This window comes from Diplotaxodon limnothrissa, linkage group LG6, assembly GCF_057381915.1.
Source record: "Diplotaxodon limnothrissa isolate DT_005_m linkage group LG6, D_limnothrissa_male_GT1.1, whole genome shotgun sequence".
NCBI lineage: Eukaryota > Metazoa > Chordata > Actinopteri > Cichliformes > Cichlidae > Diplotaxodon > Diplotaxodon limnothrissa.
In genome coordinates, this window is record NC_140601.1 from 26,654,829 (window position 1) to 26,666,533 (window position 11,705).

Consider the following 11,705-nt stretch of genomic DNA (forward strand, 5'->3'; position numbering starts at 1 on the left):
CCTCTCATGGACAATAACCATATCCAACTTCTTAATAGCAATGAACTGGTCTGCATTGGTGCATCATATCTTTATTCTCTTCCCCCTCCTGCCCCCCCCCCCCCCTCTTTCTTAAATAGATAACTATCATATCTGATATCATATCTCACAGTACAATAATATTGAATGGGTTGCATTGTTGTATTTTGTCATGTTTCTCAGGTCTTTGTCTGAATTTCTACGAACATTATTGCTAAGGATTGTCTTATTGCATTGGAGTCACACTGGGTTAAATATGTACACTTGGGTTTTAAGGGGTATTTATTATTTTCTTCTTTTTTTTGGGTTGTATGGAAGCCCCAAACGCAATTTCATTGTTCTTGACAATGACAATAAATAAATAAATAAATACTAAATAAATACTAAATAATACTGATCAGTGGTCCATTGTGGCATCAATCAGACCACTGGTATAATAAAGCATAATCACAATGGACCACTGATCAATGGTCCATTGTGGCATCAATCAGACCACTCTCATGTAGCTGGGAAGAAGGCAAGAAAAGAACAGTTGCTTTGGACACAACCCTCCACACCTAGCCTTGGAAAAAGAGCCATGTGTCAGGTCAAACACAAATGCAAGAACAATCATGCCACTGTGCGATGTGTTCACTGCTACAGATACACATGTGGTAAATGCAGACTACAGATACCATGGCAGTGCCAGGATTGTGAGTGATTGCTGAAAATGTTGAAATGTACTCACTCACTTTTTATTATTATTTGTAAATATGTGTACAAATGGTTGGTTTTTTGTACTGTTTTTATCAATAAATCTCAGCAACAAAGGACATACACCCATGTGTGTTGATTTCTCCCTAAGATGGCAAACTGAAACACTCCAAGTTGGTGACTTTTGGAGATTTATTTCCCTGGATGATTGAGAATGCATCAAGACGAACACAAAAGGAAGTTCACAGCTTTTAGCAGCTCCCCCACCCCCTCATTCACACACCCCCACTCCCCTCCAGAATTCCCAGGTAACAACCTAAATTACATATGAATGACTAGCCAATTTAGCTTCCACTTGGCTGAAGCTAAAGCCTAGCTAAAAGCCTACCAGCCATTTGGCTGGAAGGTGGGTTTTTAAAGGTAGAAAGGTAGAAGCCTGACCGGCTGGTGTTAATATGCAAATTGTTATGACCATTGACTAATGGTCATGAGTACCAATCACAGCAGCGTAAGATGGTGTAAGATGTACCCTTTGGCCCCTTCCTCAATAGAGATTGAAAATGTGACGTCATTCAGGGGTAAAACCGCAAAGGATTCTGGGAACTCGTGGCAAGAGGTACTAGCGCACGCAGGCTTTCAATTGAAATCAGTTACACAGTGATAAAAAGAAACACAAAAAATGGCAAGAAGCTGTTGTATTATTAACTGCAATAGCCGGTCGCATGACAGCCACGGGAAGCCGACGGGTAAAGAGATCAGTTGTTGTCAGATTATGTCGTTGAAGAGAAATTGTTCGAGCCATGTTTCCGAAGTAACAAAGAGGCGACGGATGGCCTGGATTGCAGCCATTCGAAGACCAAATATAACATCCCAGAACACTCCAGCTCACATGTTAGTCTGCTCCAAGCATTCCCACAAAGGTAAGTGTTTTGTAGTAGTTAATACGTCATTTTTCTTAACATAATTGTTGATATAGTTTACAAGCAAGTCTGGCGCTGAACAGAAATTGTCGCGCTATGCTCCTTTGTTTATTGTGCATAAATAGTGAATTGTCCTGACACAATATTGCGTTTCGCTTCTGTTTTTACCATGGTACATTGACAAAAACATATACTTTTATTCACAGTATAAAACAGTTTTTTTTGTATCACTAATTGCCCAGTACGATTACAGCATACAATATTATTGTCACTGCTACATTTCTGTAATGCGTACCAGAAATTATTTCCACTACTAATTAATTACAGTTGAGCTCAATGGTCCTATTAATAAATGGTTAACGAATGTGTATTTAGGAAGACGATTTGTGACACTGGTAAACTTACGTTTGTTCGTACGATGGTCTTTCATTCTACACGGTGCATTTCAAGGTCCTGTACCCATCTGTCAGTAAACTGTACCTGGGCTTGTTGCAGTGACCTGAACTTCATGAATGTATGCACTCACTCCAAGAACCGTATAATTATAAATATGAGCGTGGTGAAAGTTGGGCAGCACGCTAAGGTATTTTGTCCACTATGTGTGCTCGTAAGGGTCTAACCCTTTCACTCCTTTGATTTTTTTCCTCGTATCTTTTCTTTGACTTTTCATCAAGTCTGTCTTTGTATGGACCGGCATTGTTCTCCTTCGTTTTGTACATACCTTTTTTGGGGGGCAAAGAAAAAGCAAGAAGGTATTGGAACCGGAGAATGAACGTTTTGCGGTGCTGCAAATGCGGTATGCAATGCGCGAAAGTCACGTGGTCTGTCAATCTCTATTCAGAGATCGTCTTGGCCTTTTCACAAATCCCTCCTCAAATTCCTGCTCAAACCAGCATTCCCGTCATTGAAAGAGTGGCCACTGGCCTGTAGGCGTTATTAGGCTGCGAAGTCCTGCCCTGACGAGTTAGCTTTCTGTGTTGTACCATCCGCTTAGCCAGAGGTTGTTTGGTTTCCCTGATGTATAAATAATGGCCCTGAATATGCTCCAACAAGCCTGATCCTCAGAGGGCCCACTCTGCAACACAGTGATCCACAAGTATCAAGTGTCAGAAAACTGCACCATATGATTGGTGATTTTAATACTGTCATAATTTGGTTTATACACTACCGGTCAAAAGTTTTATTATTATTTCACACACTTGGCTGCAGCTCTCCCACTGCAAGCCGCACACATCACCCACACACTCAGGCGGCGTGATGAGCCGATGCAGCTCCGGTGGGTCTGCTTCTACTGCAACCGCGCCACAACCACACCCGCCACATACCCCCATCGCCCAACTGAGGCCGGGGAGCCATCCGTCCGAACTTACTCCCCCGTGCACGAGCAGGAGAGGGAATCACCCCAGACCGTCGGTGCCCCCGGTCCCCGGCCCAGCGACAGGGATGTGTCCATTCAGGAGGCCAAACGCGTATCCAGCAGTGACGGCGAAGCTGGTCCGTAGGTCGGCTGCGTGGCAGGTGGACGTGGCACGGCAGACTCGGTCGTGAGCCCCAGCTCACAGGTGGCTGGACCGACGTCCGGCGTGCAGGATCAACTGGCGCACCGGCCTCTGATGAAGATGAAGCTGGTCTCGCCAGCAAGCCAGACTTGGCTTGGGGGGGCTGTCGCATGCCTCGCCCTCGGGCTCCGGTCGAGCAGGCTCCCCTGCTCCTGGCTGGAGCGGCCCTGTGTGCCACCCCTCCACCACTACCACTCCCGGCTGGAGCAGTCACTCGCGCGGCCCCTTCTCCACCGCCGGCAGGCACGGACCCTCACACAGCTCCTCCATCTCCAGCAGGAGCAGGTCCTCGCGCACCTCGTCCACCTCCGGCAGGCATGGACCCTCGTTCACCTCCGGCAGGATTCATTTGTGGCTTTGGGTCTGCCAGACCTCTTCCTGTCAGAGTTTGCTGCAGTTTCCGAGTGTCTTTTGATGGTGAGGGAAGTTGACAACTTGACTTTCTTTGTAATTTCTCTGTAGGAAAGACCTACACAAGACCTAAGTGTTGTGATGGTCTGTCTCGCTTCCATTGTTACTTACCTTTTTCTCACCATTTTTGTAGCAACACACTACTTTCTGCAGTACAATACTGTTCAATTGATGCTCACAAGGGTATGGTACCACAGTGTGTTCCAACACTGCTTTTATTCAGAGGGGATTATTAGTAGGGATGGGTACCGGTGTCCGGTGCCATGACATAAACGGTAGTAACCAGACCGAAAAGCAGCGCACATTTTGGTGCTTTAGTTCGGTGCTTTTTTTTCCTGAGCTGTGATACACTTCTAGCCAATCATTTTACGTTTCCGAGGATAGTAGGCGGGTCCAGGTACGTACGCAAAATATGCAAAGTCAGCAGCCTGCAACAAGTGCTTTAAGCTGATACTGTGATACTGTCAAAGGAGGTAACACCTCGAATCCGATGAAACACCTGGCGACGAATACCGTTTTTTTTTTTAAAAGCCGAGAAATGCGCCGTATTTGATAGCTTGCTGCGAGACCTCACACCGAGCACATCTACTGCGGGTGTGGTGCCTGTTATCAGACCCGGAGTTAGCAACATCCCCAGAAACACGAAGAGGAGAGTCCTGGCCCCTAGCCCTGCCAGTGTAGCAGAAATGATGATGGCAGCAGCAGCAGCCGTTCTTCTCTGCGTGAGTAGCTTAATGTTGTTCGTGTGTAATTTACGTTGAGTAGGCTAACCACGTTATTACATTAATGCAGGTAAGGTGAATTAGCAAACACAGTCATAGCTACATGCAGCTGTCTTCTTGTTTGATGGCAGATACTCCCTTCACCCTGGCCAAAAAGGCTAAAATGACCAAAGAAAAAGAGGGAAACGGCTAAACATGAGAGGTTTTTGGATAAAGTTTGTGTTTTTTCCATTGTTTAAGCACTGCTTCCAGCCAAGAGTGATACCATATATGCCCCATAGCTGCAGAAAAGGCTAACATTGTTATCTTTTTACAAAAACCAGCTGAACATGAGAGGTTTTTGGACAAAGTTTGTGTTCTCCATTCTTTAAGCACTGGTTTGAGCACCGTTTGAGCACCGGCACCGTTTCAAAAGTACCGATTTGGCACCGGTATCGGATAAAACCTAAACGATACCCATCCCTAGTTATTAGTAATCCAGAAAAGTTTTTTGGAAAAAAAAAATTAATCCAGTTGGACACCTGTAGCAATTAGTAGCGCCAGCTTTCAAGGCTTAATCAACCTCCATTGCTGCAGAACAGTTTTAAACATATTAATACATTTTTAGTTCCCTTTTTGCATAATTCTGAAATGTACATTATTTTTCAGTTTTGGGTAACCTTACCTTTTTTTTTAACCTCTGGCAATTCACCACTTACCTTTGTACCATTTCAAGCTATTCATTGGACTTGAATTGCAATAAATAACTAGAAAAATTAGGGCGTTCTAAAACGTTTGACTGTTTGTAGCTCAAAGACTGTGTGCGTGTGTGTATAATATATACCAGCGTGTTTGAATACAATATTTAAAGCGTGTGAAGCCATTCCAAAAACGAAAGTCATGACTGTATATGGTTCACAATTGTCCAAAATTTGCTGAACAAAGACAGTTCTTGTACCTTTGCCTCTGTACACGACCACAGCAAATCAGTCAAAATGTTTCTAAAGTGGCGACTTTCTGCTTTAATTCAAGTAGTTTAACAAAAGTATTTTATTGTTTCATTAATTGTGTAAAGAATTACAGTCACAGTCTCCCATTTTCAGGTGCTCAAATAATTAAACAATAGATTGACAAGCAGTTTCAAGGCCAGGTGAGCCCTGTTCCCTTGTAATATCATAATTTTTATATTTTTAAATGTCATAATTTAACAGATCATTTTGTATACTTCAAAGTCAATCACTGCCTGAAGTCACCAAATACCAAATTTCCTCTCTTAAATGCTCTGCTTGGCCTTTGCTGCTTCTGCCTTTAGTTGCTGGTTTCAGCCTTCAGTTTTGTCTTCATTAACTGAAAAAAAGCATGCTCTGCTTGTCTGCGAAGGTTCTCAGTCATCCAGGTCATCGTAGTCTAAGGAGCTTGAAAAGTAAAGCGTCTGAACTTCATAAAGTTTCTTCAAGACCTCTCATCTGACAACCTTCTTCAGTTCTAACTAGACTTGTAGTCAAGACTGCCTAATCTGAGACCAAGACAAGACCAGAGGGTATCGAGACCAAGACAAGACCAAGTTGAGACGAGACCAAGACTCTGCTACGTTTACTGGTGTCAGGCATATTTATGTGTTTTTGCTTTCGCACAGCCCTCCTCACCGCTGTCTACTGTCTCACTCACTTACTGAGAGGACAGACGCATGCTCCACTTGACTGTCGCGTCTCTCATCCTCTCTGTTTTTCACATAATGATATTATGATATTATCCTATATCCTCGCATGTGATTGGCCACAATATGAAGGGATTGGAGCATAGCTGAACCACTGTGTGAGAGCTGAGCAGCGAAAGGAAATTAAGTGAGGGTAGAAATGACTGAAAGATTAATAGGCTCTGTTTTGAGTTTTGTTCAAAAAGGAATGACTTCATATAGGGAAAAAAAATTACATATGCAGGACACCTTAAACTAGTTTTTTTTAATTAAGCAGCAAGGCAGAACAAAGTCGGGACTGTATCAAGACACAGGGAATAAACCCCAATTCAACCAGACCCAGAACTGATCTGGAATTAAAACAGGACTACAACAGTTCAAAATCAGGAGTACTTAGGATTTAACCAAAACAGAACCAGAATCAAAACTAGATGATACTAGCACTAAAAATCATCATAGACTTGCACTACACTTATTTTTTTTAATTCTACCAAAGTCCACTATTTAGATTCAGTAAAGTTTATATAATTAAAAAATATAATTAGCCTTGTTGTGCAAACAAGCCTGCATAACTTAATAAATGTAGAATTTGAAAAGTAACAAATGGTATCTAAAAAGTTACAGTAGGTACTAGATACATGTTCTGATGAGTTTTGGCAAACAACCATTTGACTAACATGTGTGTCTCACCTGCTCTTGTTCCATCTCTGTTCTGTCCTCTCTCTCCTTCTCTGTTCCTCTCTCTCCCTCTCTGTTCCTCTCTCTCCCTCTTTGTGCTGACAATCAAGCCAAACACCAACATCATCAAATATACAGTGGAAACCAGATATTTACATACTCTTCAGATAAAAACACAAACACTTTTTTAATTGTAACATCAAATCAGACTAAATGTTTATTTTTTTTAGATTGATAAATATAAAAACATATTTGTTAACTTTAAGAGTAAAGAAAGAAATTTTTATGTATTTCTTAATTGCAAATGGCACCAAATTGTATTCAAAATTGAGCCACACTTATGGAGCTCCACAGTTCTTTTCCTGGTGTTTTGGTTGACATCTCTTGATTTTCCCATGTCACAGAAACAGGCTCTGTGTTTTGCCTTATATGCATCCACAGGTGTGCCACCAATTTACTCACATGGACTCTACTAACCTATCAGACTTTTTTTTTTTTTTTTTTTTTTTGTGCCTGTCCCGTTTGGCTCTCTTGCCATCAGAATTGTTGTCTAAAGGCAAAGAAAGATGCCCAACGGATTTACTTTACCAAATTGACCATCCCAGCCTTGCCGTAATGGTCCATTTGATTCACCTTTTATTGTTTATTTTATTTTCACTTACTGAATACGGGACAGACTTGACTGGGGGAAAGAAGGGGAGAAAGAAAGAGGGAAAGAGAAACAGCTGAGAAGAGGGACGGGGGAGAAGGGCAAAAGACAAAAACCAACAGAACGGGCAGAATTTTTTTTTTTAAAAAAAATGCATATATCAATCACCTGGATCACCTGCTGAGAAAGAAAAAAGAAAACAAGCAGAAGAGAACAAGAGTAATAGAATAAACAACATCACGATGATATATGGGAATATGACAGTAAATACTAAATATTAAACATTATTGTGCAGCACATAAGATCAACAGAACACAGTGTGCTTTGAGGTAGGAGCCAAAAAGGGTGTAGTTTGTGGGTGTGATCACCCGTGTGTACACCTGTGAGCATGGACGCGCTTGTTTTTTTTGTTTTTTTTAAAAGGTTCCTTCAAGTAATGATCTGCTAGAGGGTGTGGGGGGGCCACAGCCCCGTCCTCCAGGGTATGAAGCAGGTATGGAGGAGATCAAAACTCCAGACATCCAGAGGCCCCCAGAACACAAGAGACCAAGAAAGACCAACAGAGGGGCAGCCGCGCCACTGTCCCAGAAAGAGCTGAGCAGAGTCCCAGATGAGGGCTCACCCAGCAGCCGTGGAGCAGAAGCCAGGGGGAGTTGCAGTGACGCGCCCGTGAGCTCCGCCGGCAGCCAGCCGTGCCTGAGTAACCGAGCCCCAGGCCGAGAGGCCGGGGGCACCCCACCTCCGAAGTGGCCCGAGCGAGCCCCAGGCTCCAGGCCCCGATAAGCGGCCGCCAAGGAGTGAGCTGGTGTGTACCTGGACGCCCATCCCCGGACACAAAGAACCACCAACGCACCGATGTCTGAGGGAGTCCGCCACTGGCAGGGGAAGTGGTGGTGGGTGGAGATAGGCCTCCAAACCTTGGAGGGCCTGAGATGTCCCCAGAGAGGTGGCGTCTGATACCCAACCTGACATATAGACACAGACATACAGGCACACACAGATACAAACATCCATTCCCACCCTCATGCGCTCATATGCACTTACTCCACACTCAACCAACGTGGATACAGACATAAAGAGACGCTGTACACACGATCACACTCCCCAAGCGTACTCTACAAACCGGGTCTAGGTACCCTTGCCCCTGGAGGGGGGAACTGCACCCAGACCCAGGTGGTGTTACCCTTTTCCCTGCAGTGGGGGGAGGCAGACCGCCCCGACTCCGCAGCAGCAGGAAGGCCCCACACTCCAGACCGCAGTCGGACGGCCAACTCCTCCTCCTAGCCCCCCCGCTCCAGCAGGTCGCAGAGAACGGGGGTGAGAGAAGACTCCAAACCTCCCTCCACCCGCTCATTGTAGTGTTGATGCATGTGTGTTCTAAGGTGCATTTAAAACCCAGGAGGGCATGGAGCTACCTGCCAGAGAGCAGCAGGTAAGCGCATAGCCCCTCCTGCTAGCCCTCAATGTCTACGTGGATTTAAAATTGAGAGGTGGGCAACGACGCCAGGGGTGGGGTGTACACCCTGATGGTACTTTGGATTCCGTGTATCGTGCCCACCCCCAAGATCCTATATGTATGTGTAATGAGAGTGTGAGTAATGTGAACATCTAAGTTGTGGGATAAAATTGAGGCAGAGGCAGCCAGAAGGGGACAGGGGGGGGGGTTTAACAGTAAAAAAAAAAAGTTTTTATGTTTTCTCCCTAAAGTGTATGTAAATATCTGGTTTCAACTGTGAATATACTGCTGTGTATTGAAATTCCTCTTGTTTTGCATAGATATACTGAACAACATACAAAGCATAATATATAAAATAACATCTATCTGAGTTTTTTCTTTGGAAGAAGCTCCTTATGTCCATTGTTGTATTCATCAGTACACAGTTGAAACCGATTTAGAGAGTTTGTTTAGCTGTTGAGGGTAACAACTGAAAATATGAAATGTGAGCTAAGACTCTCTAAAAAATCAGCATTGATGTTGTTCGGCTTTTTATTTATCCATTTGTTGATTCACTCAAAGAGCAAGTAACGCAACCAAGTGATCAGTTTGATATCAATCTTTTGTGATACACCATCATATTTACATTATTTAATCCCGTCCACACGTAAACGCAGAAATGAAGGAAATCGCTGCTATGAACATGCCAAAGCAACAGGTGGCGATATATTCCTAACCATGCAGAAATGTTGGCCAATGAAAAGTCTAGAAGCCTCGGTGGGAAATAGTAAACAAGGATGGGGCATAGAAGCAGAACCGAGTCGTATGTGTGGAGGGACAGTAACTGTGTGTGTGTATGTAAGCATTTAAACACTGCAGAGAGTACAATTAACAGTAACAGTATTATAGAAATTCATTTCACCGAAACAATAACGTGGCGCACAGTGTGACGTCAAAAAAGGCGCACACCTTTGACACTGCGTTTTCTGCGTTTTCTCTGTTTTTCTCGTCCACATGTAAATGCAAAAACTGAGTTTTCAAAAATATCCACCCTGGCCGGAGTTTTTAAAAATCTCTGTTTTCAGTGACCAAAAACGCCGTTTACGTGTGGACGAAAGGTGCAAACGCATAGAAAAATCTGCGTTTTCAAAAATACCCGGGTACGTGTGGACAAGACCAAGACAAAAGTCCGTTGAGACCAAGACGAGACCAAGACCACATAAAAGTGGTCTCGAGACCAAGACATGTCTGTAGACATCCAATTCTAGTTCTAACAGCAAATGGTGGAGAGTCCCAGATTTTAAGCCCTATGGGAGTGTCCCCCCCAAGGGGGTCATGGACCCCCTATTGATCCTCTACATAATCACACGAGCCAAGGTGTGAAAACGGGTGTAGGTCACAATCAGCCAAGGTTTCAGGTGAAACCATTGTGAAACCTACCCCCACCCTATCATGTGATTTCCTGAGGCCAGATGGCCCAGGATGTGAGTGGGCATTAAGGCGTCTGAGAAGGGATCTCAAAACTGGATTATAGATGGCAAACAGTTGGTGTCGTAAATCAGCGCCTCTGTTTAAAGATGGTCGTTCACAGTGGACATAGATGGCTTCTTTCACTCCTCTTTCAAACCATCTGTGTTCTCTGTCCAAATTATGAACATTGGCGTCCTTGAAAGACTGACCTTTGTCCTTTAGATGCAGATGGACAGCTGAGTCTTGTCCCGTTGAGGTGGCTCTTCTATGTTGTGCCAGGTGAAACGTCTTCATGAAACTTAAAGAAGTCCAGACGCTTTTCGTTTCCAAGCTCCTTAGACCACACTTTGCTTGGCTGAGATCAGATCAGGTGACTGAATTGGCCTTTTTCTTTGCCTTGAGAAACTCTCGGGTGTCACGTGAAGGCTGTGTGCAGGCAGGAGTGGTGGTAAGGAGGATGTGCAGACACTCGGAGACAGAAAGTCAACTCAAACTTAGATTTATTGCTAGATGGCAAAACAGAAAATTGACTAAACTGAGAATACAGAAACTAAACTGAAAACACAAAAAAACTAAGCAGGCAGACAGAACACACAGCATGAAATGAGGGTTGATGAAGATCACAACAGAGACAAAGGAAAACACAGGGCTTAAACATGTGATGTGAATGACAATAAAGCTTCCTTGAATTCTTGAATCCTTGAAAGCTCTGTGCAGTCAGTTTTGCAGCATTTGGTGGAATCAGCAGAGAGTATGGTCCTTGCTTCTTCTATTGGCAGTCACATGATAAATAACTACTAGTGATCAAAAACTGGAAGCCGCAAATGCCCGTGCCACACTGCCTCGACTATGTTTGACAGATGACGTGATATGCTTCATTAAGACCTGTTTCTCTCATTTTGCACACTTTTCTCTTCGCATCATTCTGGTAGTTCATCTTGGTTTCATCTGTCCAAATATATTTTTTTTAATTTTCATTTACAAACTTGTGAAGGCTTTTATGTTTTTTTTTTAACCATTGGTCTGCACCTTGCTGTAAACCTCCTTTATTTCAAGGTGTCTGTTGATATTAGAGTTTGACAATGACACCTCCTCAAGTTTTGGACTTGATTAGATAATATAATATTGTTTTTAATGGTGTAAATAATTTTGTCACCATGCATGTACTGCTGAGCTGTTCAGTACGTTAATTCTTTTTAAGAATACATATTGTTGTCTTGATGCTCATCCAGTTAAGCAGCGGTCCCCAACCCTTTTGGCGCCACGGATCGGTTTATGCCCGACAATATTTTCACGGACCGGCCTTTAAGGCGGATAAATACAACAAAATAAAACCAGTACCGGTACCGGAAAAAGGAGATTTATTCATAACACACGTGAAAAGACCCAGGAAAACCGAGTTAACGATAAAAACGATAACAAAATAACGCTGAAAACCGATAAAAACCCTGAAAACCATACATTTCACACCTGAG